General features: G+C 45.3%; 1 protein-coding gene across 1 annotated transcript in view; it reads right to left on the minus strand.

The window, feature by feature from the left end:
• The window catches only part of fam83b (family with sequence similarity 83 member B), a 48783-nt gene that overhangs the window by 9238 nt on the left and 12147 nt on the right, over positions 1 to 27398 (minus strand). The gene's annotated exons all lie outside the window — the stretch shown is intronic.

The following is a 27398-nucleotide window of genomic DNA, read 5'->3' on the forward strand; positions in this document are numbered from 1 at the left end:
GGAGCGGCCAGCTGGTCCGGCGAGGGAGGGGCAGCAGAGCGCCACGTCCGGCGAGGGAGGGGCAGCAGAGCGACGCGTCCGGCGAGGGAGGGGCAGCAGAGCGATGCGTCCGGCGAGAGAGGGGCAGCAGAGCGATGCGTCCGGCGAGAGAGGGGCAGCAGAGCGATGCGTCCGGCGAGGGAGGGGCAGCAGAGCGACGCGTCCGGTGAGGGAGGGGCAGCAGAGCGATGCGTCCGGCGAGAGAGGGGCAGCAGAGCGATGCGTCCGGCGAGAGAGGGGCAGCAGAGCGACGCGTCCGGCGAGGGAGGGGCAGCAGAGCGACGCGTCCGGTGAGGGAGGGGCAGCAGAGCGATGCGTCCGGCGAGAGAGGGGCAGCAGAGCGATGCGTCCGGCGAGGGAGGGGCAGCAGAGCGATGCGTCCGGCGAGGGAGGGGCAGCAGAGCGCCGCGTCCGGCGAGGGAGGGGCAGCAGAGCGATGCGTCCGGCGAGGGAGGGGCAGCAGAGCGCCGCGTCCGGCGAGGGAGGGGCAGCAGAGCGCCGCGTCCGGCGAGGGAGGGGCAGCAGAGCGACGCATCCGGCGAGGGAGGGGCAGCAGAGCGACGTGTCCGGCGAGGGAGGGGCAGCAGAGCGCCGTGTCCGGCGAGGGAGGGGCAGCAGAGCGACGCATCCGGCGAGGGAGGGGCAGCAGAGCGACGTGTCCGGCGAGAGAGGGGCAGCAGAGCGCCGTGTCCGGCGAGGGAGGGGCAGCAGAGCGCCGCGTCCGGCGAGGGAGGGGCAGCAGAGCGCCGCGTCCGGCGAGGGATCGGGTAGGGCGGGGAACGCAGACAGCCCGGAGAAACAAATTTCAGGCTGAAAATTCTGTCACTACAAGGTGAAGCCAATCAAAGAACAAAGAACATGAACATTACAACACAGGGACAGGCCCTTCAGCCGTCCAAACCTGCACCGACCATGCTGCCCGACTTAACGAAAACCTCTGACCCTTCTGGGAATCATATCCCTCTATTCATGTATTTGTCAAGATGTCCCTTAAAAGTCACTATCGTATCTGCTTCCACTACCTCCCCCGGCAGTGACTTCCAGGCACCCAGCACCCTCTGTATAAATAACCTGCCTCACGCGTCTCCTGTAAATGTTGCCCCTCACACCTGATATCTACGCCCCCTAGTCATTGATTCTTCTATCCTGGGAAAAAGCTTCTGACCATCCACTCTGTCCATGCCCCTAATAATCTTGTAGACTTCTATCAGGTCACCTCTCAACCTCGTCATTCCAGTGAGAACAAACCAAGTTTCTCCAACCTCTCCTCATAGCTAACTCCCTCCATACCAAACAACATCCTGGGATATCTTTTCTGTACCCTCTCCAAAGCCTCCACATCTGTCTGGTAGTGGGGCGACCAGAATTGAACACTATATTCCAAGTGCGGCCTAACTAAGGTTCTATAAAGTTGTAACGTGACTTGCCAATTTTTAAATTCAGTGCCCCAGCTGATAAAGGCAAGCATATCTTCTATACCTGTGTTGCCACTTTTAGTGATCTGTGTACCTGTACACCCAAATCCCTCTGCCTATCAATAGTCATTAGGGTTCTGCCATTTACTGTATATTTCCTAGCTGTAATAGGCATTCCAAAATGCATTACCTCTTATTTGTCCAGATTAAACTCCATCTGCCATCCCTCTGCCCAAGTCTCCAATCGATCTATATCCTGCAGTATCCTCTAATGGTCCTCATTGCTATTCACAAATCCACCAACCTTTGTGTCGTCCACAAACTTACTGATCAAACTAGTTATATTTTCCTCCAAATCATTTATATATTCAACAAACGCAAAGGTCCAGCACTGGTCCCTGAGAAACGCCACTTGTCACAGCCCTCCAGTCAAAAATGCACCCTTCCATTGCTATCCTCCGTCTTCTATGACCGATGATGTGGGTATGCCGGCGTTGGACTGGCGTAAACACAGTACCAGTTCTGTATCCACCTTGCCAGCTCACCTCTGATCCCATGCAACTTCACCTTCTGCACCAGTCTGCCACGAGGGACCTTGTCAAAGTCCATGTAGAAAACATCCACTGCCCTATGTTCATCAAACATCTTCATCACTTCCTCAAAAACCTTATCATATTAGTGAAGCATGACCTCACCTTCACAAAACCATGTTGCCTCTTGCTTATACATCCAATTACTTCCAAGTGGGAATAAATCCTGTCTCGAAGAACCCTCTCCAATTATTTCCCTACCACTGACGACAGGCTCACCGGCCTGTAAATACCTGGAATATTCTTGTTATCCTTCTTAAACAAAGGGACAACATTGGCTATTCTCTAATCCTCTGGAACCTCTCTGGTAGCCAGTGAGGATACAAAGATTTCTCTCAAGGCCCCAGCTATTTCCTCCCTTGCTTCTTTCAGTTTTCTCGGGTATATCCCATCAGGCCCTCGGGACTTGTCTATCTTAATGTTTCTCCTTTTTGATCTCAACATGACTCAAACTAATGACACACCCTTTCCCAGTCTCATCATCCACCAAATCCTTCTCTTTGGTGAATATTGACGCAAAGTATTCATTTAATACCTCGCCCATTTCCTCTGGCTCCACGCATAGATTCCTTCCCCTGTCCTTGAGTGGGCCAACCCTCTCCCTGGCTACCCTCTTACTCTTTATATATGTATAAAAAGCATTGGGATTTTCCTTAATCCTTCTGGCCAATTACTTTTCATTATTCCTTTTAGCCCTCCTTAATTAAGATTCTTTCTACTTCCCTTGTCGGTCTGGGTTCTCCCTAAACTGGAGGTGAAAACCATGTAAATGGAAGTGGACACAGGGAAAGAAAATCTCCAAAATGGACCTATCGCAGGCTTATTTGCAGATGGGGGTAGTGACGGATTCATAGTCACTGCTCACGACAGTCATGCACAGGCCTGTTCCATTCTCAGTGGCTTCCTTTTGGCATTATGTCGGCTCTGGCTCTGTTCCAGAGGCCCAAGGACAAAATCTTGAGTGGATTGACAGGAGTCCTGTGTTATCTGGATGAGATCTTGGTTACAGGTTCAACAGAGGAGGCGCATTTAAAAAACCTGGAGAATACCTTAAAAAGATTGCAAGAGCACAGTCTACAAGTTTAGAGAGATCAACTTGTGTCCTTTAAGGACTCCAATGAATATTTCAGTCATGTAAGTGATGGTGATGTGTCGCATAAAACATCTAAGAAGATTAAGGCCATCATGAAGGCCCTGAGACTGAAACGTGTGTCCCAATTGAGGTAATTTGTGAGACTTACTAATTGCTATGGCCAAGTTTTAAAGTTTATTTATTAGTCACAAGTAGGCTTACATTCACACTTTAATGAAGTTACTGTGAAAATCCCCTAGTTGCCATACTCCGGCACCTGTTTGGGTTCACTAAAGGAGAATTTACCAATGCACCTCACCCGCACATCTTTGGACTGTGGGAAGAAACTGGAGCACCTGGAAGAAACCCAAGCAGACGCAGGGAGAACATGCAAACTCCACAGAGACAGTGACCCAAGCTGGGAATCGGCCTGGGTCCCTGGCACTGTGAGACAGCAATGCTAACCACTGTGCCACTCTCATCCCTCATCTGGCAACGGTGTTGAAACTGATGCATCTGCTGCTGGGAAAGCGCAGCTGTGGAAGTGGATTGTGAGGAGGCCTACCTGGCGGTAAAGCAGGCTTTAAATAGGTCGGAAGTGTTAGTTCACTTCAAGCCAAAGTTACCACTGCAGCTTCCATGCAATGCTTTGCTCAGTGGGGTTGTGGCTGTCCTATCTCACATCATGCCAAACGGGGAGGAAAAACCCAGAGTATTCGCTTGTAGATCGTTGACGAAAGCTGAGGAAAAGAAGGCTTGGGCATCTTCATTAGTGTCAAGAGGTTTCATCACTTCCTATGTGGCAGGCATTTCGTAGACTATAGGCTGTTGACATCCATTTTGGGGCCATACATGGGAATATAGTCTGACAGCAGCTCAATTACAAAAGTGCTGTCAGCCTACTCACACGGGATCTGGTACCATCAGTCAGAAAAACCCGTCAATGCGGATGCTCTGCCAAGGCTGCAATTGCCTGGAGATGAAGATGCTTCTGGCAGGAATCTAAAGGTAACATACTTAACTCGGGAAGATAAAGTCCCAGTAACTGTTAAGCAGTGCAGAATGTCACTCAGGGCGATCTGATTATGAGCCAATTAGTGGACCTGGTCCTGACAGGGAGGTTGAGGAGTAGAATCAATCCGGAGTTTCGGCTATATGTGCCCCAAAGATGAGAGGTGTCCGTGTTGAAGGGATGTTTAATATGGGGTATGAGAGTCATTATCCCCCCATCACTAAGGGGAAAGGTGCTGGACAGGTACATCAAGGTTTCCCAGGAGTGGTGTGAGTGAATGAAATAGCAAGAAGCTATATCCGGTGGCTGAACGTTGATGCACAAACTGAAGGAAAGAAATGGGATTATGTGAGTCCTACGCTTAGGCTTGGAATGCGCAGCCTTTGTCACCTGTTCATCCACGGGAATGGCCCAAATTACCGTGGTGGCGAATCCTTATTTTTTTCATTCATTCGTGGGACGTGAATGTCACTGGCAGGCCAACATGACTGCCCATCCCTAGTTGCCCAGGGGCAGTTGAGAGTCAGCCACATTGCTATGGCTCTGGAGTCACATGTATGCAAGACCAAGTTTGCCAGCCCAATAAAAAAGGGCAGATGCTCTTAGTGGTAATGGATGCCCACTCCAAGTGGCCAGAGGATTGGCTATGAAGCCCACATCAGTGGAGTCAATGCTAGATAAATCCAATTAAATATTTGCCTGGTTTGGCAATCCAGAACAAATGGTCAGTGACAATGGACTTCAGTTTGCTACACAAGCACGTGGAGCACCATGGAATCAGACATGTGAGGTCGGCACAATATCACCCAGCAATGAATGGTCCGGTCAAACGATTTGTTCAGAACTTGGAACAATCTCTGCAGTCATTGCAAGGGGAGGGGGTGCCAGGGTGGTGGCTAAATAAATTCCTGAGGACATACTGCAACGCACCACTGGCAACAATCCAGTGCTTGCCAGCTTTGTTGATGTTCAACCAAAAATTAAGAATAATGCTTGACCTGCTCCAGTTGAGGGACAGATGACCAGAAAAGCAGAAAGTGCAAAGATGAGGACTTTTCAGAGACTGGAGTTGGTTCTGGCCAAGAATTATACTTCTGGAGAGAAGGGGTGATCGGCTGCTATTGATACACAAATGGGACCTTTGTCCTACACCAGTACAGACCAGAGATGAGCAGGTTTGGAAAAGACATGCAGACCAGCACCACATCGGGTGATGGGAAGCCCCATAAATGAGTGGCGCGAGTGAGTCTGTTCAAGCCTGGGGCATTTCAGAGTCAGAACTGGTCACCCCAAAGGAGGAAGTCGCATCACTAACACCAGCCATTTGCAGTCGTCAGAGAAGGACCCTCATGTTAAGCAGCAGGATCTTCCCGAATCCTGGGAGAGCATTCTGGAAAAGTTTCCTGATGTGGAGATGCCGGCATTGGACTGGGGTAAACACAGTAAGAAGCTCACAACACCAGGTTAAACTCCAACAGGTTTATTTGGTAGCAAAAGCCACTAGCTTTCGGAGTGCTGCTCCTTCGTCAGATAAGTGGGAGTTCTGTTCACAAACAGGGCCTCAACCAGGATCTTGGGTTCATGTCACGCTATCTGTAATCCCCACAACTTGCCTGGGCTTGCAAAATCTCACTAACTGTCCTGGCTGGAGACAATACACATCTCTCTAACTTGGGCTTAAAGCTCTCTCCATTTACATTATCTGTACCTTTAAGACTTGATTACCTGTAAAGACTCGCATTCCAACCATTATTTTGTAAATTCAGTTTGTGTCTTTATATGCCCTGTTTGTGAACAGAACTCCCACTTACCTAACAAAGGAGCAGCGCTCTGAAAGATAGTGGCTTTTGCTACCAAATAAACCTGCTGGACTTTAACTTGGTGTTGTGAGACTTCTTACAAAAAGTTTCCTGAAACAGGAAACAGCCTCTACAAAACTGCCATTCTCTTGATAGCTCACAGACATAACAGGCCCGATTTTATCAGAGTTGCCCATTTTCGGGTGCAAAAACTTGGTAAAGTCGTGCGTGAGGTGAGTAGAGCAATCCACGCCTGTTCCCCCTTTACCAAGACCTGAAAATGGTCTTAAATCAGTCATTATATGTGTGTTCCTTCCTTGTTTGTATATATGTTTTGGTTGGGGAAGTTTTGGATTTAAGGGGAAAGGGTGTAATATATTTGGTGTTTTGGGTGTGGACTGCTCCTTTAATTGTGTAGATCAGGTGACCCCCCCTGGACAATGAGCTCCTCCATGTGGGACCCTGTTGGGCAGCCTTAGACCTGATTGTGAATGTATGCGCACCACAACTAAAGAGCTCCCGCTGTTCAAGTCACTAAGCCTACCTCACGATTGTAAGTCCACAGGGGTACATATAACAGACATGAAATTCTGTTTTTACTTTGAAGCCACTCTCCAGCATGTTGTGACATAACCACTATAAACACTAAATTCAGAACACAACTATAAGTCCAAAACTGAGCGCTGTGAGCCATCAACAGCAGCAGAATGGTTTCCATAATAATCGGCAAGTTTATTAACCAGCATATTCAACTAGCTCGTGCAACAATTACCGTCAAGCCAGGGGATTGATGTTGGTTCAATGAGAAAAGTAGGAAAGAATGCCAGGAGCGGCACCAGACACATTTGAAAACGAAGTGTGAACTTGGTGGAGCTACAGCACAGGACTATAAACATACACAACAGCGGAAGCAGAACTAAGAAATCCCACAACCAACAGATTAGATCTAAGCTCTGCAGTCTTGCCACTTTCAGTCGTGAATGGTGGTGGAACATTAAATAACTAACTGGAGGAGGAAGCTCCCCAAGTATTCCCATCCCCAATGATGGGATAGTCCAGCACGAATGCTAAAGACAAAGCTGAAGCAATGATCCTCAGCCAGAACTGCAGAGTGAATAATCACACAGCCTCCTCCTGACATCCCACAAAACACATGCACGTTTTCAGACAAGTAATTTCACTCTTGGTATCAAGAAATGCCCGAGCGCGACTGATACTGCAAAGGCTATGGGCCCTGACAACAATTGAAACCAAGTCAGGAGTATGGAATACTCTTCACTTGCTTGGATTGACTTATCCAGTAATATCAGCTGAGATCATAACACCATCCAGGCCAAAACAACTCATTTGGTTGAAATGCCCAAGTACCATATTCACTCCCTGTGCCACTAGCACAGTGACTGCGCTGTGCAGTACATACCAAGATGTGTTGCAACAACTCACCAGGGCTCCTACAGCACCTTCCAAACCCACAACCTCTACCACCCAGAAGAACAAGGACATCAGCAGTACGGGTCACCTTCATCTCAAGTTTCCCTTACAATTCACAGACCATCTTGATTTGGAAACATATTGCTGTTTATCATTGTCGCAGGATCAGAATCCTAGAACTCTCCATTCTACAGCACTGGGGGTACCTACAGCAGCAGGTACAAGGTAGCAGCCCACCACCACCCTCTCAGGGATGTCTATAAATAGCCAGTGATGCCTGCACCCTGTGGATGAACATATAAAATCCGAATAATTGGTCAGAAAATTTTGAGTACTACAGATGAGTTTGAGCTTTGCACTGCCATCATCAGGAAATTTGATCTCCTGTCATTGAGTTTCTGGCTGGAATTTCCCGAGGGCAACGAAATATCCAAAGAAGAAACACCAGGCTGGCTCTCCATTGTGTTTTTGCATAGTTAAGCTCTTACTCAAGGCAGGCACCCAGCAGCAAAGATGCCCTCTGAGCAGGTAGGAAGCCAATATTGTTGATTAAGTGTATAACTAGCCTTTATTTCACCAGTCCGATGGAACATTTGGAATGTTGCCCAGGCCTCATACTGTGGCAGGAGCTCATCAACTCACAGCAGCAGTCACTGCTGCAACTGACAGTCATTCAGATCAATTACTGGGGCAAAACTACAAGGTGCAGGCCGGCACTAAATAAATTAACAAATTAATCAGAACCAGGTAAGAAGGAATAATAAGCTATTTAATTCTGTAGGGAGAGTGATGGAGCTGTTCACTGACATGAATACAGAAACATAATGAGAGGATAAACAGAACAAAGGAATATCTGCAAAAACTATAACTTGAGATATAAATTGAACAGTAAGGAAATATTCCAATCATAAAAGTCAGAAGGTAGGTGAAGGGATCTGAACAAAGTAGAACCTGAGGATGCGCCCGAGGTCATTAAGTGATTCCTTTTCTAATGAATACAAGGAGAAAATATAATATTGGGCCGCTATTTCTAAATTCTGTTTAAATGCAAAATTTCATTTGATTGTACATATTGATTACTGTGATGATATTGATTACTGTGATGAAAGATAGAGTTTGTGGTTATAGGGCTTGGAAGCCAGAAGGGAAGGAGCCAACACTGTCTATGTAAGAAGGTTTATAGATAGAAACAATGGAATAAACATTCTGGGATCTCATTTCACAGTAAGAAGTCTGACAACACCAGGTTTAAGCTCAACCAATCTATTTGATAGTAAACTCACAAGCTTTCGGGGTTTGCCCTTCGTCAGGTGAATGGAGAGTTCTGGCCTCAGACAGAGCAAACAACAGCACAGACAGTTTACAGATTACTGATTAGAATGCGAATCTTTACAACTAACCTGCTATTCAAGTCTTAAAGATGCCGACAATGTGAGTGGAAAGAGCATTATGCACAGTTTAAGGAGATGTCTGCATCTTTAAGGCTTAAGTAACAGGTTAGTTTTAAAGACCCACATTCTGATCAGTAATCTGTAAACTGTCTGTGCTGTTATATGCTCTGTCTGAGGCCAAAACTCTCCACTCACCTGACGAAGGGCAAACCCCGAAAGCTTGTGAGTTTACTATCAAATAGATTGGTTGGACTTTAACCTGGTGTTGTCAGACTTCTTACTGTGTTTACCCCAGTCCAATGCTGGCATCTCCACATCATTTCGTTTCGCAAGCAGGGTCTAACAAGCAGCCTATGGCTTCATGAAAATCCAGATTTATGACTTGAAAGACAAGACTTCTTGCATACTTGTCCCATTCTGAGATTTTGGAAAATATGTCAATTATATTTTTCAATTAATTAAAAATGCACCATGCAAATCAATTGGCTCCAAACTCGGATAGGTTTTGAAAATTCTCTCTCTCTGTCACCATGCCAGCAACAAAACACGCAAGCATCAAATGTTCCAACGCAGATCATTCTTTCAACACCTGCTCCAATGGTATGACAACTCCATTTAGACAGTAAAGTGCCTTATTTGCATTTCCAGCACTGGTTCTTCTAAATACTTCTCTGATTTTGAGTGAGATTATCTAGCAGCCAACAGCCTTTATGCAAATGATGGCATGTTTGTGGTGAGTCACTTCACAGACTCATCATTACCTTAATTCATGTGGAAACTTTCAAAATAGAAGTAGCTTTGTCTTGGCAGTCAATGTGCTGGAATTAATCCCCGGGTGATGCCGAGACACAGATTTTTAGATACTGACAGCAAGAAGCATTTGAAGTTACAATACGGAATTGGCCCTTTCACTCCAGCTAGTATGCATCTGCTTTTACTCTGCGTGCGTGAAAGCAATTCTCCTGATAAGATGGCCTGCTGGGTGGGGATAACATTAAAATTAATACTCAGACATGTCAGGAAGCACTCTCACACAAAAAGGCTAGAAGAAATCTCTTTCTCAGAGGGAGACTGTGGGTTAGCAGTCAATTCAAAATTTCAGAACTGTGACTGATAAGACTTTTGTTAGACATGGGTAATGGAACCAAGATACAAGTTAACAGTGATTCAATTTCATGAAGATCAACCTCAAGAGGCTGACGGGCCTATTCCTGTTCTAATCAACCAAATATTGTGAATGCTGACATCGCTAGTAAACCTATACCCCAAGTCCTTGGCATTGACCCGGTGTCCAGAATATAACTACTGCTGTTTGTTTTTACCAAAATGTATCATCTGATTGAACTCCATCTTTTTATCTCAATCCCCAAATTCGATATTCCTTTATAGTTTTATTTGTTCTTCCAAGCAAATAATGATCAATCACATTTTGGTTTTGTTGGTAGATCTCCCCCTGCCCTGCCTGTAAATTGAATATGTGCTGCTATTTAAAAAGTGTGCTGGATTTTCTGGTCAAGAGTCTTCCCTAATTGCTGATCCACAGACATAGAATCTTAGAAACTAGAAGCAAGAGTAGGCCATTCAAATCTTTCAGCCTGCTCTGCCACTCATCTTGATCATGGAATTCAATATCCTGATCCCCCTTCCTCCTGTATCCCTTGATCCCTTTAGTCCCAAGAGCTATATCTAATTTCTTCTTAAAATCAGGCAACATTTTGGCCTCAACTACTTGGTGGAAGTGAATTCCACACATTCACCATTCTCTGGGTGAAGAAATTTCTCCGCACCTCAGTTCTAAAAGGTTTACCCTTATCCTTAAACTAATACCCTAGTTCTGGACTCCCCCACCTTTGGGAACATTCTTTCTGAAACGACCCTGTCTGACCATGTTAGAATTTTATAAGTTTCTATGAGATCCTCTCTCACTCTAAACTATAGTGAATATAATCCTAATCGACTTGGTCTCTCCTCGTATGACAGACCTGTCATCCCAGGCCCAATAAACCTTTGCTGTACTCCCTCTATAACAAGGATATCCTTCCTCAGATAAGGACACCAAAACTGCACACAATACTTCAGGTGTGGCCTCACCAATGCCCTATACAACCGCAGAAAAATATCCTCATCCTTACGCTTAAATCCTCTCGCTACGAAGGCCAACATGCTATTTGCCTTCTTTACTGCCTGCAGTACACGTGCGCGAAACTGATGCACATCTTTTCCAGCAAAGGGAAAACTGCATTCCTGACTTGTAAAGATGAACCCTGAGCTGGCCAACAGGCAGAAGACCAAGGCGAGGTCTTGACAATCAGACATTTACATTCAAAGGGATGAAGTTGAAGCTATTAGACCACTGGTGATAACAATAATAGTGTGTTTCACCTCCTTGGCCTCCTTCTGGCCACTAGTCAGTTTCCAACAATGCAGTCTGTGGTTCCAACAACTCCTGCATTCACCCCCTCTCCATGAGCATCTCTGAATCTAGACATCGGCTTGTCAATGCCCCAAGCTGACGAGAAACTTACTTCATCTCATCCTCTGAAGCTGTGGATGAGAGAACATGTCTCTCATTATCCCACCCGTACCTGTGTAACCAAACCCCTTTGCACATTCCCGTTTTGGCACCTGCTCCAGAGCTGGGCCTAAAATCACAGAATTGTTACAGCACAGGAAGAGGCCATTCAGCCCACCATGTCTGCACCAGTTCCCAAATGAGCATTATGACTTAATGCCATTCTCCTGCCTTTCCCCGTACCCTGGCACATGGTTGATACCTACTACTGTGGGTTGGAAGGAGTTCCCCTCTCCCATTCTCCATCTGCATGCTGGAAACAACTGGGGATGAGAGTTTATGAGGAGGGAGGGATAAGGTTCCTTGTGTAGTGATTGGCAAATATTGCTACTGGTTTTACAGTCATGAGGTTTGTATCTTTCTGTGACATCAAGGCAAATGAGCATGAATCTTGTGGTCCAATATACAGAGTGGTCAGAGGCTCTGAGACAGAACCTTGATGCTATCTTATTGGAGAAGATATTGCTTGCTGACCCATTTGCCAACACCCCCTTCCCCATCCCACCACACCATGCCCCCATTGCAAGCTACCACTTCAGATTTTCTGGTTTCAGACACTCAAGAACATCTGCCTGTCCAGCCACAACAGCCCAAGCAGATTGAGAACACGGTTTTGTTGTCATTCTCACTCTCTTTCTCTTGTTGCTGTTCCTGATTTGCACTGACTCTCTGAAGTGAAAAAAAGTGAATTAAGAACATTTGCAAGCAAAAATTACATTGAAATGTATTTCAACAATTTGGAAGGACTTGAAACAAATCAATTATTGTAATGAAAAAATTGCCTTAAAGAATTTGTGTTAAAATTATTTAGAACAGTGGTTCAGCCTCCACTAAACCATTTGTGGTCCAGTTTGTGGGCCCCACACTCTAGGAGAGTTTTGAAGGCATTAGAGAGAGAGTGCAGAAATGATTAATCAGAATGGTTACAGAGTGAAGGAAGTTTAGTTTTTCTTAGTTGAGAGCAGATTAAATAAGATGCATTCAAAAACAGAGTCTGGACAGAGTAGATAGGAAGAAACTGTTCCACTGGAGGAAGAAACGAGAATGAGAAAGCACATGATTAAGATAATTGGCAAAAAAAGGTGGCAGCGTGTGGAAAGTTTTTTTTCCCCTCCCATGCAGCGAGTAGTTAGGACCTGGAATATAGGCCAGAACTCTACCACCCTGCCCGCCACGGAATTGGAGTAGGTGAGATTCCAACAACAGAACGTTTCATTCCCTTATTAGTCAAAAACAACAGCTCTGTTGACCTCGGGCAGAAATTTCCAGTCTCGCTCAAGCAAGGTCATAAAATCCCACCCACACTGAGAGTGTGGTGGGGACAGGGTCAATTCAGGCGGTTGGGAAGGAATTGTATTACCCGAAAAGGAAGAACGTGCAGGGCCACAGGGAGAAGGCGGGGGAATGACACGAGGTAAATTGCTCCTTTTGGTGAGCTAGCAACATTTGACAAGCCGAATGGCCTGCTCCTGAGCTGTGACCACTCTATGTGATTCTGATCTCTGATCCATACCCTATTTAAGCCTGGGAATCATGGAATTTGTCTCAGATTTTAATTTTCATGGACCATCTGGCCTGAGTCAAAGTGCTGGATCCTTCTTGATTAGGCAAATGTCCAAGAATCTAATTAAAATCTTTGTAGTGCCGACAGAAAATCTGCTGTAAATTCAAGTGGAAAAAGAGCAGCTATGGTGATATTGAATTATCACAGATGAAAACTGTGAGCCTAAGTTGATGGAGAAAACAGCTTACATGAAATAACTCAGTCATGATGAGCACATTCAGTGATTGAGGACACTGACAAAGGAAGGTTACTGGCTACAGGAAGGGTGTGTGCCTTTGAGATTGGGTTCAAATACATTGCTTGGGCAACAGAAAATAAGTTTCTGAATATACGAATGAGGAGGAGTGAGTAATTTGACACCTCACGCCTTCTCTGCCATTCAGTAAGATCAGGGCTGATCTGTATTTGACTTCAACTCCACATTCCTCCTACCCCCAGTAACGTTTCATTCCCTTATTAGTCAAAAACAATCTGTCTCTCCCTTAATGACGCTGCCTCCACTGGTCTCTGGGGTAGAGTGTTCCAAAGACACACCACCCCCAAAGAAAATATTCTCCTCTTCTTGGTCTTAAATGGGAGAGCGCTTATTTTTAAACTGCGTCCCCCTAGGTCTAGATTGATGCACACAAGAGGAGACATCTTTTCAGCATTCACCCTCTGAAGTCCTCTCAATGAGGGCATATCTCCACCTTCTGAATTCCAATGGGTACCGGCCCAGCCTGTCAAATCTTTCCTCATTAGGTAACCGCCCACCCCTTTCCCATCCCAGCTCTCAGTGAACCTTCTCTGACCAAAACTGGACTTGATATTCCAGATGTGGTCTCACCAACTATAGCAAAACACTCTTACTATTATATTCCATTCCACTTGTGTTAAGCAAGAACATTCCATTTACCTTCCCAATCACTTGGTATACCAACTTCACGCAATTCATACACAGGGACATTCCAAATCCTCTGTTACATAAATTCTGCAATTTCTTTCCACTTTTAAAACTTCCTGCTGAATTGCTGAAGTTCACATTTCCAACATTATACTTCATCTCCCAATTTTTTGCCCACATTATCCATATCCCTTTGCAGACTCCTTATCTCTTACCTCACTTTGTGTCATCAGCAAATTTAGCAACCATACGTTTGGTCCTTTACTCAAGTCATGAATATGAATTGTAACTGCACTCCATCCCTGTGGCACTCCATTCATTACATCTTGCCAACCCAAAAGAATAACCTATTTTGCCAACTCTATTTCCTCTTAGCCAACCAAACTTCTGTCCACACTTGAATTTGAATTCAATAAAAACCTGGAATTAAATGATGACCATGAAACTATTTTTGATTGTCATAAAAAAAACCATTTGGTTTGCTAATGCTACCTGATAAGGATCCTTACACCTAGTATGGCCTACATGTGACTCCAAACACACAGCAATGTTGTTGATTCTGAAATGGTCTAGCAAGCCACTCCGTTCAAGAGCAATTAGAGGTGGGTAATAACTGCCGGAAATGCCAGCAACTAGAAATGCCCAAATCCGCTGAAAGAATTCTTTTAGAAAAATCTATTCTGCATGACCACACCACATCTTTAAACATTGAAGCCACTACATGCCTGTAGGGCAGGAAGTATGATTGATTCAATTGAATTTATTCTTAAATTAATTGTACTTAGTGGCTCTAATTTGTTATTATCTATATGAAAAAGTAATGAAAAACAACTTCATAGAAACAGAAACCCTACATTGCAGGAGGCAGCAATTCAGCCCTTCGAGTCTGCACAGACAACAATCCCACCTAGACCTCATCGCCGTAATCCCACATATTTACCCCACTAATCCCTCTAACCTATGTATTGCACGACACTAAGGGTCAATTTAGCATGGCCAATGCACCTAACCTAACCAGTATAGGGCTGTAACAGTAGAGTTAAGAGGGAAATCAGGAGGGCAAAAAGGGGACACAAAATTGTTCTGGCAGGTAAGGCAAAGGAGAATCCAAACAGCTTCTACAAATACATAAAAGGCAAAAGAGTAACAAGGGAGAGAGTAGGGCATCTTAAGGATCAACAAGATCATCTATGTGTGGATCCACAAGAGATAAATATTTCTCATCAGTATTTACTGTTGAGAAAAGTATGGTTGTTAGGGAACTTGGGGAATTAAATATTGATGACTTGAGGAGTGTAAATGTTACAAAGGAGGTGGTGCTGGAAGTCTTAAAGCACATCAAGGTAGATAAATCCGTGGGTCCTGATGAGGTATATCCAGGACGTTGTGGGAGACTAGGGAGGAAATTACGGGTCCCCTAGCCAAGATATTTGAATCATTGATAGTCACGGGTGAGGTGCCTGAAGATTGGAGAGTGGCAAATGTTGTGCCTTTGTTTAAAAAGGTCTGCAGGGAAAAGCCTGGGAACTACAGGCCAGTGAGCCTCACATCTGTGGTGGGTAAATTGTTGGAAGGTATTTTGAGAGACAGGATCTACAGGCATTTAGAGATGCAAGGATTAATTAGGGACAGTCAGCATGGCTTTGTGAGTGGAAAATCAGATCTCTCAAATTTAACTGAGTTTTCTGAAGGGGTAACCAAGAAGGTAGATGAGGGCAATGCGGTTGACGTTGTCTACATGGACTTTGACAAGGTACCACATGGTAGGTTGTAGCAAAAAGTTAAATCCCACAGGATCCAGCGGGAGGCATCTAAGTGGATACAAAATTGGCTTCTTGACAGAAGCCAGAGGGTGGTTGTCGAGAGTTGTTTTTCAACTGGAGGCCTGTGACCAGCGGTGTGCCTCAGGGATCAGTGCTGGGCCCATTGTTAATTGTCATTTATATTAATGATTTGGATGAGAATATAGTGGGGCATGGTTAGTAAGTTTGCAGATGACACCAAGATTGGTGGCATGCTGGATGGTGAGGAAGGTTATCTCCAATTGCAGCAGGATCTTCATCAATTGGGCCAATGGGCTAACGAATGGCAGATGGTGTTTGATTTAGACAAATGCGAAGTGATGCATTTTGGTAGATTGAACCAGGGCAGGACTTACTCAGTTAATGGTGGGGTGTTAGGGAGAGTTACAGAACAATGAGATCTAGGGATACTTGTTTATAGCTCCTTGAAAGTGGAGTCACAGGCGGACAGGTTGGTGAAGAAGGCATTCAGCATGCTTGGTTTCATCAATCAGAACATTGAATACAGGAGTTGGGACGTCTTCTTAAAGTTGGACAAGGCATTGGTAAGACTACGCTTGGAATACTGTGTACAGTTCTGGTCACCCTATTATGGAAAGGATATTATTAAACTAGAAAGCGTGCAGAAAAGATTTATTAGGATGCTATTGAGACTTGATGGATTGAGTTATAAGGAGAAGCTGAATAGACTGGGACTATTTTCTCTGGAGCATAGGAGGCTGAGGGGTTACCTCATAAAGGTCTATAAAATAATGAGGGGCATAGACAAGGTAGATAGTCAATATCTTTTCCCAAAGGAAGGGAGTCTAAAACTGGAGGACATAGGTTTAACGTGAGAGGGGAGAGATACAGAAGTGTCCAGAGGGGTAACTTTTTCACACAGAGGGTGGTGAGTGTCTGGAACAAGCTGCCAGCGGTAGTAGTAGATGTGGGAACAATTTTGTCTTTTAAAAAGCATTTAGATAGTTACATGGGTATGATGGGTATAGAGGGATATGGGCCAAATGCGGGCAATTGGGATTAGCTTTGGGGTTTAAAAAAAACGGACAGCATGGACAAGTTGGGCCAAAGGCCTGTTTCCATGCTGTAAACCTCTATGACTCTATAACCTGCACGCCTTTGGACTGAGGGGGGAAACCCACGTAGACAAGTGGAGAATGTGCAAACTCTGCACAAACTATGATCCAAGCCAGGAATCAAACCCAGGCTCCTGGATCTGTGAGGAAGCATTGCTAACCACCCATGCCACCCAAACTTCTATTCTGTAAACCACTGTGAATAACCATCCACTCAAATCATACATTTTTAAATGCAGCAATTTCAAAAAACAAGCTATTACCCATCCAAATTGATCAGATATTATTTTTCCACTTTCTCACTACACCCATTTGATTAGGTCATGACTAATCTACTTCGCCATTCCATTTTCAGTTTGTTTCATATTCCTTGACACTCTTACAACAGTACACTCTATCACTGTCAGTCTTTGAATCCCTGAATATCTTAGCATCAATTCACTTCTTTTTGAGGAGAGAGTTTCAAATTGCCATTGACTATTGTCACTTCCTGACTTTACTCTAAATGTACTGGGCCTAATTTTCAGATTGTAATCCTTTGGGGCTGCATAGTAGCGCAGTGGTTAGCACTGCTGCTACACAGCACCAGGGACCTCGGTTCGATTCCTGGCTTTGGGCCACTGTCTGTGTGGACACTGTTCTCCCAGTGTCTGCTTGGGTTTCTTCTAGGTGCTCCAGTTTCCTCCACAGTCTAAACTATGTGCTAGTTAGGTGCATTGGCCATGCTGTCCCTCAGTATACCTGAACAGGCGTCACAGGTGATACGGGGATTTTCACAGTGACTTCATTGCTGTGTTAATGTAAGCCTACTCGTGACACTAATCAATCAACTTTGTTCTTGAAAAGCTCATCAGATGATGTTACTTATCCATTACAACCCGATCAAATCCTTTTCACATTTCAAACACTTTATTACCTGTGTTAATTGATTTAATAGTCGCCACGGGTGCTGTTAATTGAATTACTCTGTAATGATTGATTAAACACCGATTTCTTAGTAATTAATTAAAACTCAAATGTGACACTGGATTAAATTGAAAAAGAACATCACCCCTCAATTAAGTCATTTTTATGCAAACTATGAAGCTGGGCTAGCGCTTAATATAAAAAAGGATAGCAAGAGTTTTTATAAATATATAAAAAGGAAGAGGCTGGCTAGGGTGAACGTTGATCCTTTAGAGGATGAGAAAGGGGACCTAGTGGTAGGGGATGGGGATATGGCTAAGGTATTGAATAACTTTTTTGTTTCTGTCTTCACGGAGGAGGACGTGAATAATTTGCCGGGTGTTAGTGATGGAAAGGTGGTAGGACTGGAGGGTCTTAATGACATTACTGTTACTAGAGAGGCGGTGCTCGACAGACTGGAGGGGCTGATTGTGGACAAGTCCCCAGGACCAGATGGAATGCATCCGAGGGTTCTGAAAGAAATGGCGGAGGTGATAGTGGATGCCTTGGTGGTTATTTTCCAGACGTCGCTGGATTCCGGGGAAGTGCCGGAAGTTTGGAAAACGGCTAATGTTACGCCGTTGTTTAAGAAGGGTGCCTGGCAAAAGGCAGGGAATTATAGGCCGGTTAGTTTAACGTCTGTGGTAGGTAAAATGTTAGAATCCGTCATTAAGGAGGAAATTGCGAGGCATCTTGAAGGGAATTGCTTGATAGAGCAGACGCAGCACGGTTTCATTAAAGGGAAGTCGTGTCTGACAAATTTACTGGAGTTCTATGAGGATGTGTCTAGGGCGGTGGATAGAGGAGAGCCGGTGGATGTGGTCTTTCTAGATTTTCAGAAGGCGTTTGACAAAGTACCTCACAAGAGGTTATTGCAGAAGGTCGAGGGACATGGAGTTGGGGGTAGGGTGTTAGGGTGGATAGAGGATTGGTTGTCAAATAGGAGGCAGAGAGTGGGGGTCAACGGGTGCTATTCGGATTGGCGGATGGTGACTAGTGGAGTGCCCCAGGGGTCGGTGCTGGGGCCTCAGCTTTTTACCATTTATATAGATGATCTGGAGGAGGGAACTGAGTGTAGGGTGTCGAAATTTGCTGATGACACCAAGATTGGGGGAACGCCAAATTGTGCGGAGGGTGTGGAGAGTCTGCAGAAGGATCTAGATAGGCTGGGCAAATGGGCCAGGAAATGGCAAATGGAATTTAATGTTGGCAAGTGTGAGGTGGTCCACTTTGGTAGGAATAATGGTAGGAAGGGTTATTACTTACGTGGCGAAAAACTGCAGCAGGCGACGGTGCAGAGGGACCTCGGGGTCCTTGTGCATGAGTCGCAAAAACCCAGCTTGCAGGTGCAGCAGGTGGTCAGGAAGGCGAATGGGATGCTGGCCTTCATAGCGAGGGGGATTGAATATAAAAGTAGGGAGGTCTTGCTGCAGCTGTATAGGGCATTGGTGAGGCCGCAGCTGGAGTACTGTGTGCAGTTTTGGGCGCCGCACCTGCGCAAAGATATTTTGGCCTTGGAGGGAGTGCAGAGGAGGTTTACTAGGCTGATACCGGAGTTGAGGGGGTTGAGCTATGAGGAGAGGCTGAATAAACTAGGCTTGTACTCGTTAGAGTTTAGAAGAATGAGGGGAGGTCTCATTGAGATGTATAAGATGATGGATAGGATAGAGGTGGAGAGACTCTTCCCGCTCAAAAAAGACAGTAGGACTAGGGGGCACAGCCTCAAGATAAAGGGGGGGCGGTTTAGAACGGAGTTGAGGAGGAACTTCTTCACTCAAAGGGTGGTGAATCTCTGGAATTCTCTGCCCGTTGAAGTGGTGGAGGCTACCTCGCTAAATATTTTTAAGACGCGGGTTGATGGGTTTTTGATAAGAGAGGGGATTAAGGGTTATGGGGAGAGGGCGGGAAAGTGGAACTGAGCCACGACAGATCAGCCATGATCTTATTGAATGGCGGGGCAGGCTCGAAGGGCTAGATGGCCTACTCCTGCTCCTATTTCTTATGTTCTTATGTTCTTATCTTTCAGAATTTAATTTACAAATGAATATACACTTCTTTTCCATCGAGACCAATACATTCAGTTCAAGGTATGGTCTGCAAAATGAGTTGCAGTGCTACACGGAAACAGCAGACCATTCTTCCCCTCACACCTGTTCTGCCATTCAGTTAGATCACAGCTGCTCTGTATTGTAGACTCATCTTGTCACTTTGCTTCATAACTCTTAAGATCCTTGCACTGAGCGAAAAGCGTTCAGTCTCAATTTTGAATTTTGCAATTGGCCTAATCTCAACAGCTTTAGGAGAGTTCCAGATTTCTACTACCTTCTGATGAGTAAATGCCTCTTGGCATGATCCCTGAATAGCTTAGCTCTAATTTTAAGAGTATGCCCCTTTGGTCTGGATTCAACCACCACAGGAAATGGTTTATCTCTGCCGACCCCACTAAATCCTTTATTCATATTTGAACCTTTTAGCTCTGATAAAACCTTAGTGAATCTACACTACACCTGCTTAAGGTTTAATCTATCCTTCCTGAAGTTCATGCCCAGAACTGAATATGCTACTCCAGATGAGGTCTACTTGGTACTTTATGTAATTGCAATGTAACTTTCACCCCTTTGTGTAATAAAGACTTGTTCAATCATTTCTTATGACTGTTTTTGTACCAATTACTGGCTTTTAGTGATTTGTACAAATAACCTTACAAAATTTTTTTTGTTCCTCTCCATTTAGAAAATATTCTGATTTAGCCCTCATGGGTCCAAAGTGAACGCGTTCATATTTTTCTACTGGTTTATGTCCATTCCAACTTTCTGCAGTAGTTACTAACGCTTCTAATTTAGTGTCATTTGCAAATCTGGATAATATGGTTCTCTATTCCTTTAATCGAGTCATTAATAATCATGGTGAAAGATTGAAGACCTAGAAGAAATCCAGATGTCCCACCAGCGTACATTACAAATGAAAAATCTTTGACAATGCCCTTCATCTTCTATCTTCCAAACATACAAGTTAAAAGTCTCTATGCAGTACCATTTTTCTATTGCGGGGGCAGTAGATCTAAAGATCCAAGGTTATGCTCTGGGATCTGGGTTCAAATCCCACCACAGCAGATGGTCAAATTTGAATTCAATAGTAATCTGGAATTAATGAATCTAATGATGATCACTGTTAAAATCTCGTTCATTAATGTCCTTTAAGGAAGAAAATCTGCTGTCCTTACCTATATGTGACTCTAGATCCACAGTAATGTGGTTAACTTTTAAATGTTCTCAGAAATGGCCTAACAGGCCACATAGTTCAAGGTCAATTAGGGATGGGCATTAAATGCAGGCCGAGGTAGCAAAATCCACATCCATTGCGTGAATAAAGAAAAATAAATCTGGTTAGTGGAGCCTTATTGACCGCCTTTTGTAAATCCATAAGATAACATCTACAGGCACTCCCTTATATTAATTGATAAGCTCACAAACAATCCAATATTTACATTTTATTATTTTATGGGACACAAGTGTTGCTGGCTAGACCAACACTTATTGCCTATTCCTGAATGCCCTCAAGAAGGTGGTGGTGAGCTGCCTTCTATGTGATGTAAATACACCCACAGTGCTGTTGGGGAGGGAGTTCCAGGAGTTTTAATCAGCAACAGCAAAAATTTCCTAAATCGGGGAATTTTCAGGTGATGGTATTCCCACGCAGCTGCTGCCCTGGTCCTTTAAGATGGTAAAGGTTACAGGTTTGGAATTTGCTGTAAAAAAGCCCACTGGCTCTGTGACTTGGTCTCCACTCCCTCACATATTGCTTCCAGTTAGGACTCTATTCCATTCTCCTGTTTTTTTTTTCCTTCGGCCACATCCGTTCCAACAAGGCAATTTTTCTTAGCATCACTTCTGATCTGCCTGCTTTTTGCCTCAGCATAGGATTCCCCCGTTGTGTTTAACAGAGCCCTCAACCATGTCCATTCCATTCCAGACACTTAAGCTTTCATTCTTCCTCCCAGAACTTTGATAGGGTTTCCCTTGTTGTGCTTTTCCAGTTTGACAGTTTCCATATTCAATGGACCATCGTCTGGTACTTCTGTCACCTACAGCATAATACCGCCACCTAAGCATTTTGCCCTACCCTTGTCCTTCAGCATTTCAAAGAGGTTGTTTCCTCCCTAATACCCTAATCACCCCCAACAACATCTCCACATTCTGCAACTGCTGCTATTTTAACTCCTCACTTCTTACCGCCCAAAAACTGTTACGTAGAGAAAGCAAGCCTTTTCTTGTCCTTCTTCTGATTTACTGTGCACTGATGTCATGTCCTTTCTCTTGCAGGATGATCAGTGGAACATGCCAGACCATCATCCTGAACCCACTGGACTCCAACATCTCAAAATGCATCACAGCTGTTACTTGCACCTGGCACCAACGCAGATACATCTGAGTCACTCCCTGGAGAACATCTGGGCAGGCATCTGGGTCACTCCCTGGTGAGCCTCTCTCAGATGAAGATCCACAGTAGGCAAAGGCAGGGACATCCCAGGGAACCAGCATAAGGAGGGATGTCAGAGCCCAGGACTCTGCTGAGCCATTGGGCCCAGTTATCCCACATCCACTGGAGCTGCAAAGACAGAGCTACGAGTATCAGGAAGGATGCCAGCAACCCTTCTCGGATGCAAGGCCGATTGCAGGAGTTCCATCAACTTCTGAGGAGATGGTGCTGTCACTGCAGCACACTGAGACAAACACTGAGTTGGCATCTGCAGTGGGGATCTTGGTGCAGGGCATGCATTCCATGGCAGGAGATGTCTGCACGATTGTCCAAGGCTTTGACTGAATGGTGCAGGCACTGGTGGCAATCCATGAGTGTGCATGGAGGAGCACAGGGAACCTGAAGGGAAGTGGATCATCAGGAGTACAGCCTGGGCCCTCCAGCCGGGGGACCCTGGGCATCTCCAGCCCATCTGACAACACCCTCCCTGTGAGCAACACACCTCTAGCCCCTGACACTGAGGGAGGAAGTAGTCAGATATCCATGATGCCTGAATGCCTCACCTGATGAAGGAGCAGCACTCTGAAAGCTTCTGGCTTGTGCTCCCAAATAAATCTGTTGGACTTTAAGCTGGTGTTGTGAGACTACTTACCCCAGTCCAACGCCGGCACCTCCACATCGTGCCTGAAAGCAGGCCAGGACCCTTGAGGTCCTGGACCCCAGGGGAGGCCCAACAAGATCATCTCAAGCAAAAGTGTATGGAAGTCAGCAGGCCACCTCAACCTCAGCTGTGGATCCTGGAGATACACCTAGATGTAGTGGGAGGATTAAGAGACTGGCAATTGTTTGGGGGGGGTGCGGTGTTGCAGAAAGAGAGTGCTCACAATGACGCACTAATGTATAAAGCTGAGCTACCTGCAGTCCCTGCGGTATGTTTGATGCCGCTCCACCAGTGAGGGCCCTCTAAGATCAGAACTCAGAAATATGCCACGCACTCTCCAGATTTTGAGCACTTGTTGCCATTCCCAAAGATGGAGTGTGCGGGCTCAAAATCATCCCCCTATGACTGAGTAATGTAACTGCACTAATAATGGGGTCATAGAAGATATTGGGTTCACTGCACCAGTCAGTTTAAGTTGTCAAGGAAAGCATACAACATTTGTGCAGCTTGTCAGTACTATTTGTTGGCAGCATACTAGTTTGGAAGGAGCGAGGGAAGATATCAGACCTCTCTGCTACCACTTGGGGGTACGTTAGAGGTACTTAGAGGTTTCTTCTGGCTGCAGATGAAGATGAGAAACAAATGCAGCAAATACTGGAACAGCATCTAAACTCTCCCAGCTTCTTGAGAAGCCCTGGCGTAGGTGTTGAACAGAGACAGAGATCTTGTTCTCCCAAGGCAGACCCCACCCCTCCTATATCACATTGAAAACTGAGGCAGAGCAAGTCTTAGCTCCAAGAACATGGCTGCAATTCTGGAAACAGCTCAATGATCTCAACAAAGTTACCAAGGTAAGAAAGTTCACAGACCTGAAACACTAATTGCATTTCTCTCTTCACAAATGAACATAAGAACATAAGAAATAGGAGCAGGAGTAGGCCATCCAGCCCTTCGAGCCTGCCCCGCCATTCAATAAGATCATGGCTGATCTGTCGGGGCTCAGTTCCACATTCCCGCCCTCTCCCCATAACCCTTAATCCCCTCTCTCATCAAAAACCCATCAACCCGCGTCTTAAAAATATTTAGCGAGGTAGCCTCCACCACTTCAACGGGCAGAGAATTCCAGAGATTCACCACCCTTTGAGTGAAGAAGTTCCTCCTCAACTCCGTTCTAAACCGCCCCCCCTTTATCTTGAGGCTGTGCCCCCTAATCCTACTGTCTTTTTTGAGTGGGAAGAGTCTCTCCACCTCTATCCTATCCATCCCATTCATCATCTTATACGTCTCAATGAGATCTCCCCTCATTCTTCTAAACTCTAACAAGTACAAGCCTAGTTTATTCAGCCTCTCCTCATAGCTCAACCCCCTCAACTCCGGTATCAGCCTAGTAAACCTCCTCTGCACTCCCTCCAAGGCCAAAATATCTTTGCGCAGGTGCGGCGCCCAAAACTGCACACAGTACTCCAGCTGCGGCCTCACCAATGCCCTATACAGCTGCAGCAAGACCTCCCTACTTTTATATTCAATCCCCCTCGCTATGAAGGCCAGCATCCCATTCGCCTTCCTGACCACCTGCTGCACCTGCAAGCTGGGTTTTTGCGACTCGTGCACAAGGACCCCGAGGTCCCTCTGCACCGTCGCCTGCTGCAGTTTTTCGCCACGTAAGTAATAGTCCTTCCTACCATTATTCCTACCAAAGTGGACCACCTCACACTTGCCAACATTAAATTCCATTTGCCATTTCCTGGCCCATTCGCCCAGCCTATCTAGATCCTTCTGCAGACTCTCCACACCCTCCGCACAATTTGCCATTCCCTCAATCTTGGTGTCATCAGCAAATTTCGACACCCTACACTCGGTTCCCTCCTCCAGATCATCTATATTAATGGTAAAAAGCTGAGGCCCCAGCACCGACCCCTGGGGCACTCCACTAGTCACCATCCGCCAATCCGAATAGCACCCATTGACCCCCACTCTCTGCCTCCTATTTGACAACCAATCCTCTATCCACGCTAACACCCTACCCCCAAGTCCATGTCCCTCGACCTTCTGCAATAACCTCTTGTGAGGTACTTTGTCAAACGCCTTCTGAAAATCCAGAAAGACCACATCCACCGGCTCTCCTCTATCCACCGCCCTAGACACATCCTCATAGAACTCCAGTAAATTTGTCAGACACGACTTCCCTTTAATGAAACCGTGCTGCGTCTGCTCTATCAAGCAATTCCCTTCAAGATGCCTCGCAATTTCCTCCTTAATGACGGATTCTAACATTTTACCTACCACAGACGTTAAACTAACCGGCCTATAATTCCCCGCCTTTTGCCTGGCACCCTTCCTAAACAATGGCGTAACATTAGCCGTTTTCCAATCTTCCGGCACTTCCCCGGAATCCAGCGACGTCTGGAAAATAACCACCAAGGCATCCACTATAACCTCCGCCATTTCTTTCAGAACCCTCGGATGCAAATGCTGCCAGACTTTGGAATATTTGCAGCATTTTCTATTTTTATTTCAGATTTGCAGCATCTGTGGTATGTTGCTTTTGATAAGAACATTACCATCTTGTTCTCTGCTGATTACCTTTATCACGTCCAGCTTCACCACTCACAATTTTCTGTTTTCCCCATTCACAATTACTGCAATGCATTTCCCTACCTGTCAATCTCCTCAGACACTCACCACATGAGCAACCCTCACTCCTGCTCACCTCATATCTTACACACTTCATAAAACTGACAAACTCTCTTCTTTTTTGAGTCAGAGGTTCACAGCATGGAAACAGACCCTTCTGCCCAACTTGTCCATGCTGCCTAGTTTTTAACCACTAAGCAAGTCCCAATTGCCCTTGTTTGACCCATATCCTTCTACACCAATCTTACCCATGTAACTTTCTAAAGACTTTTTAAAGACAAAATTGTACCCACCTCTATTAGTACCTCTGGCTCCCGACACTCACCACCCTCAGTAAAACAATTGTCTCTCTGAACCCTTTTGTATCTTTTTCCTCTCACCTTAAACCTACGCCCTCTAGGAAGTTGACTATTACCTTATCTATGTGCCTCATTATTTTATAGATCTCTATAAGATGTCACCTAAACCTCCTATGCTCTGGGGACAAATGTCCCAGTCTATCTAGCCTCTCCATATAACTCAAGCCATCAAGTCCTAGTAGCATCCTAGTAAAGGCTTTGGACAGGGTACAGAAAAGATTGACCAGGATGTTGCCTGGTATGGAGGGCATTAGCTATGAGGAGAGGTTGGAGAAACCTGGTTTATTCTTACTGGAATGACAGAAGTTGAGCGGTGACCTGATAGAAATCTACAAGATTATGGAGGGCACGGACAGAGTGGATAGTCAGAAGCTTTTTTTACAGGGTGGAAGATGTAATTACTAAGGGGCATAGGTTTAAGGTGTGAAGAACAAGCTTTAAAAGGAGATGTACGAAGCATTTTTTAAAAATAAAAAACAGAGGGTGGTGGATGCCTGGGACTCGCTGCCTGGGAAGGTAGTGTAAGCAGATACGATAGTGGCTTTTAAGGGTGTCTTGAAAAATACATGACTAGGATGGGAATGGAGGGATATGGTCCCAAAAAGAGTAGGGGGTTTTAGTTCAGTCAAGCAGCCTGGTCGGTGCAGACTTGGAGGGCCAAAGGGCCTGTTCCTATGCTGTAAATTTCTCTGTTCTTTGTTAAGTCTTTTCTGCACTCTTTCTAATAGAATGACCAGAACTGTACACAGTATTCCAAGAGTGGCCTTACCAGTTGAACAACTTCAACAAGGCATCCCAACAGGGCAACACAGTAGCTAGCACTGCTGCCTCACAGCGTCAGGGACCCAGATTTGATTCCTGGCTTGGGTCACTGTTTGTGTGGAGTTTGCATATTCTCCTCGTGTCTGTGTGGGTTTCCTCCAGGTGCTCCAGTTTCCTCCCACAGTCCAAAGATGGGCAGGTCAGGTTGGTTGCTGTGCTAATTTGCCCTTTAGGAGTCAGGGGACTAGCAGGGTAAGTACATGGTACTAAGGGGTTAGGGGCTGGGTGGGATTGTGGTCAAAGCAAACTCAATGGGCTGAATGGCCTCTTTCTGCACTGCAGAGATTCTATGATCTATGAACTCCTGTATTCCAGGAGAAGATTGTGCAATTCCAGACAGAAAGCTGGCTCTAAGCCTCTGAAATGGCTTAGAAAATAGTTCAATAACACAAAAACTGCTACAACCAGTTGTGGCACTTCAAGAGAATGATTCACCTTCTCAAGGGGCAATTAAGGTTGGGCAATAAGTCCTGACCTCACCAGGGATGCCTAAATCCCTGAATATGATTCTTACCAATTACTTCATACTTCAAAGAAAAATTTGCCCATGACTTCCAAGTTTGGTCTTTGAACAGAGGGCAGGCCGATGCAAAAGATTACGTTGTGACAGTACAGTACAGAAAACCTATAGTTATAGTTATAAAACCAATAGTTTTCTGTGCTGTAAATAACTTAAGTTGAGTCATTTTCTTGCAGGGCCCCAACCAATAACAGTTTTTACACTATTGAACTATTTTCAGAAGCTTAAAAGAGCCTACTTTCTGTCTGCAATTGCGCAATCTTCTCCTTGAATACAGGAGTTCATAGATCACAGAATCCCTACAGTGCAGAAGGACACCATTCGGCCCATCA

This window comes from Carcharhinus amblyrhynchos, chromosome 7 (genome assembly GCF_965287045.1).
Source record: "Carcharhinus amblyrhynchos chromosome 7, sCarAmb.v2.hapA, whole genome shotgun sequence".
Taxonomy (NCBI): domain Eukaryota; kingdom Metazoa; phylum Chordata; class Chondrichthyes; order Carcharhiniformes; family Carcharhinidae; genus Carcharhinus; species Carcharhinus amblyrhynchos.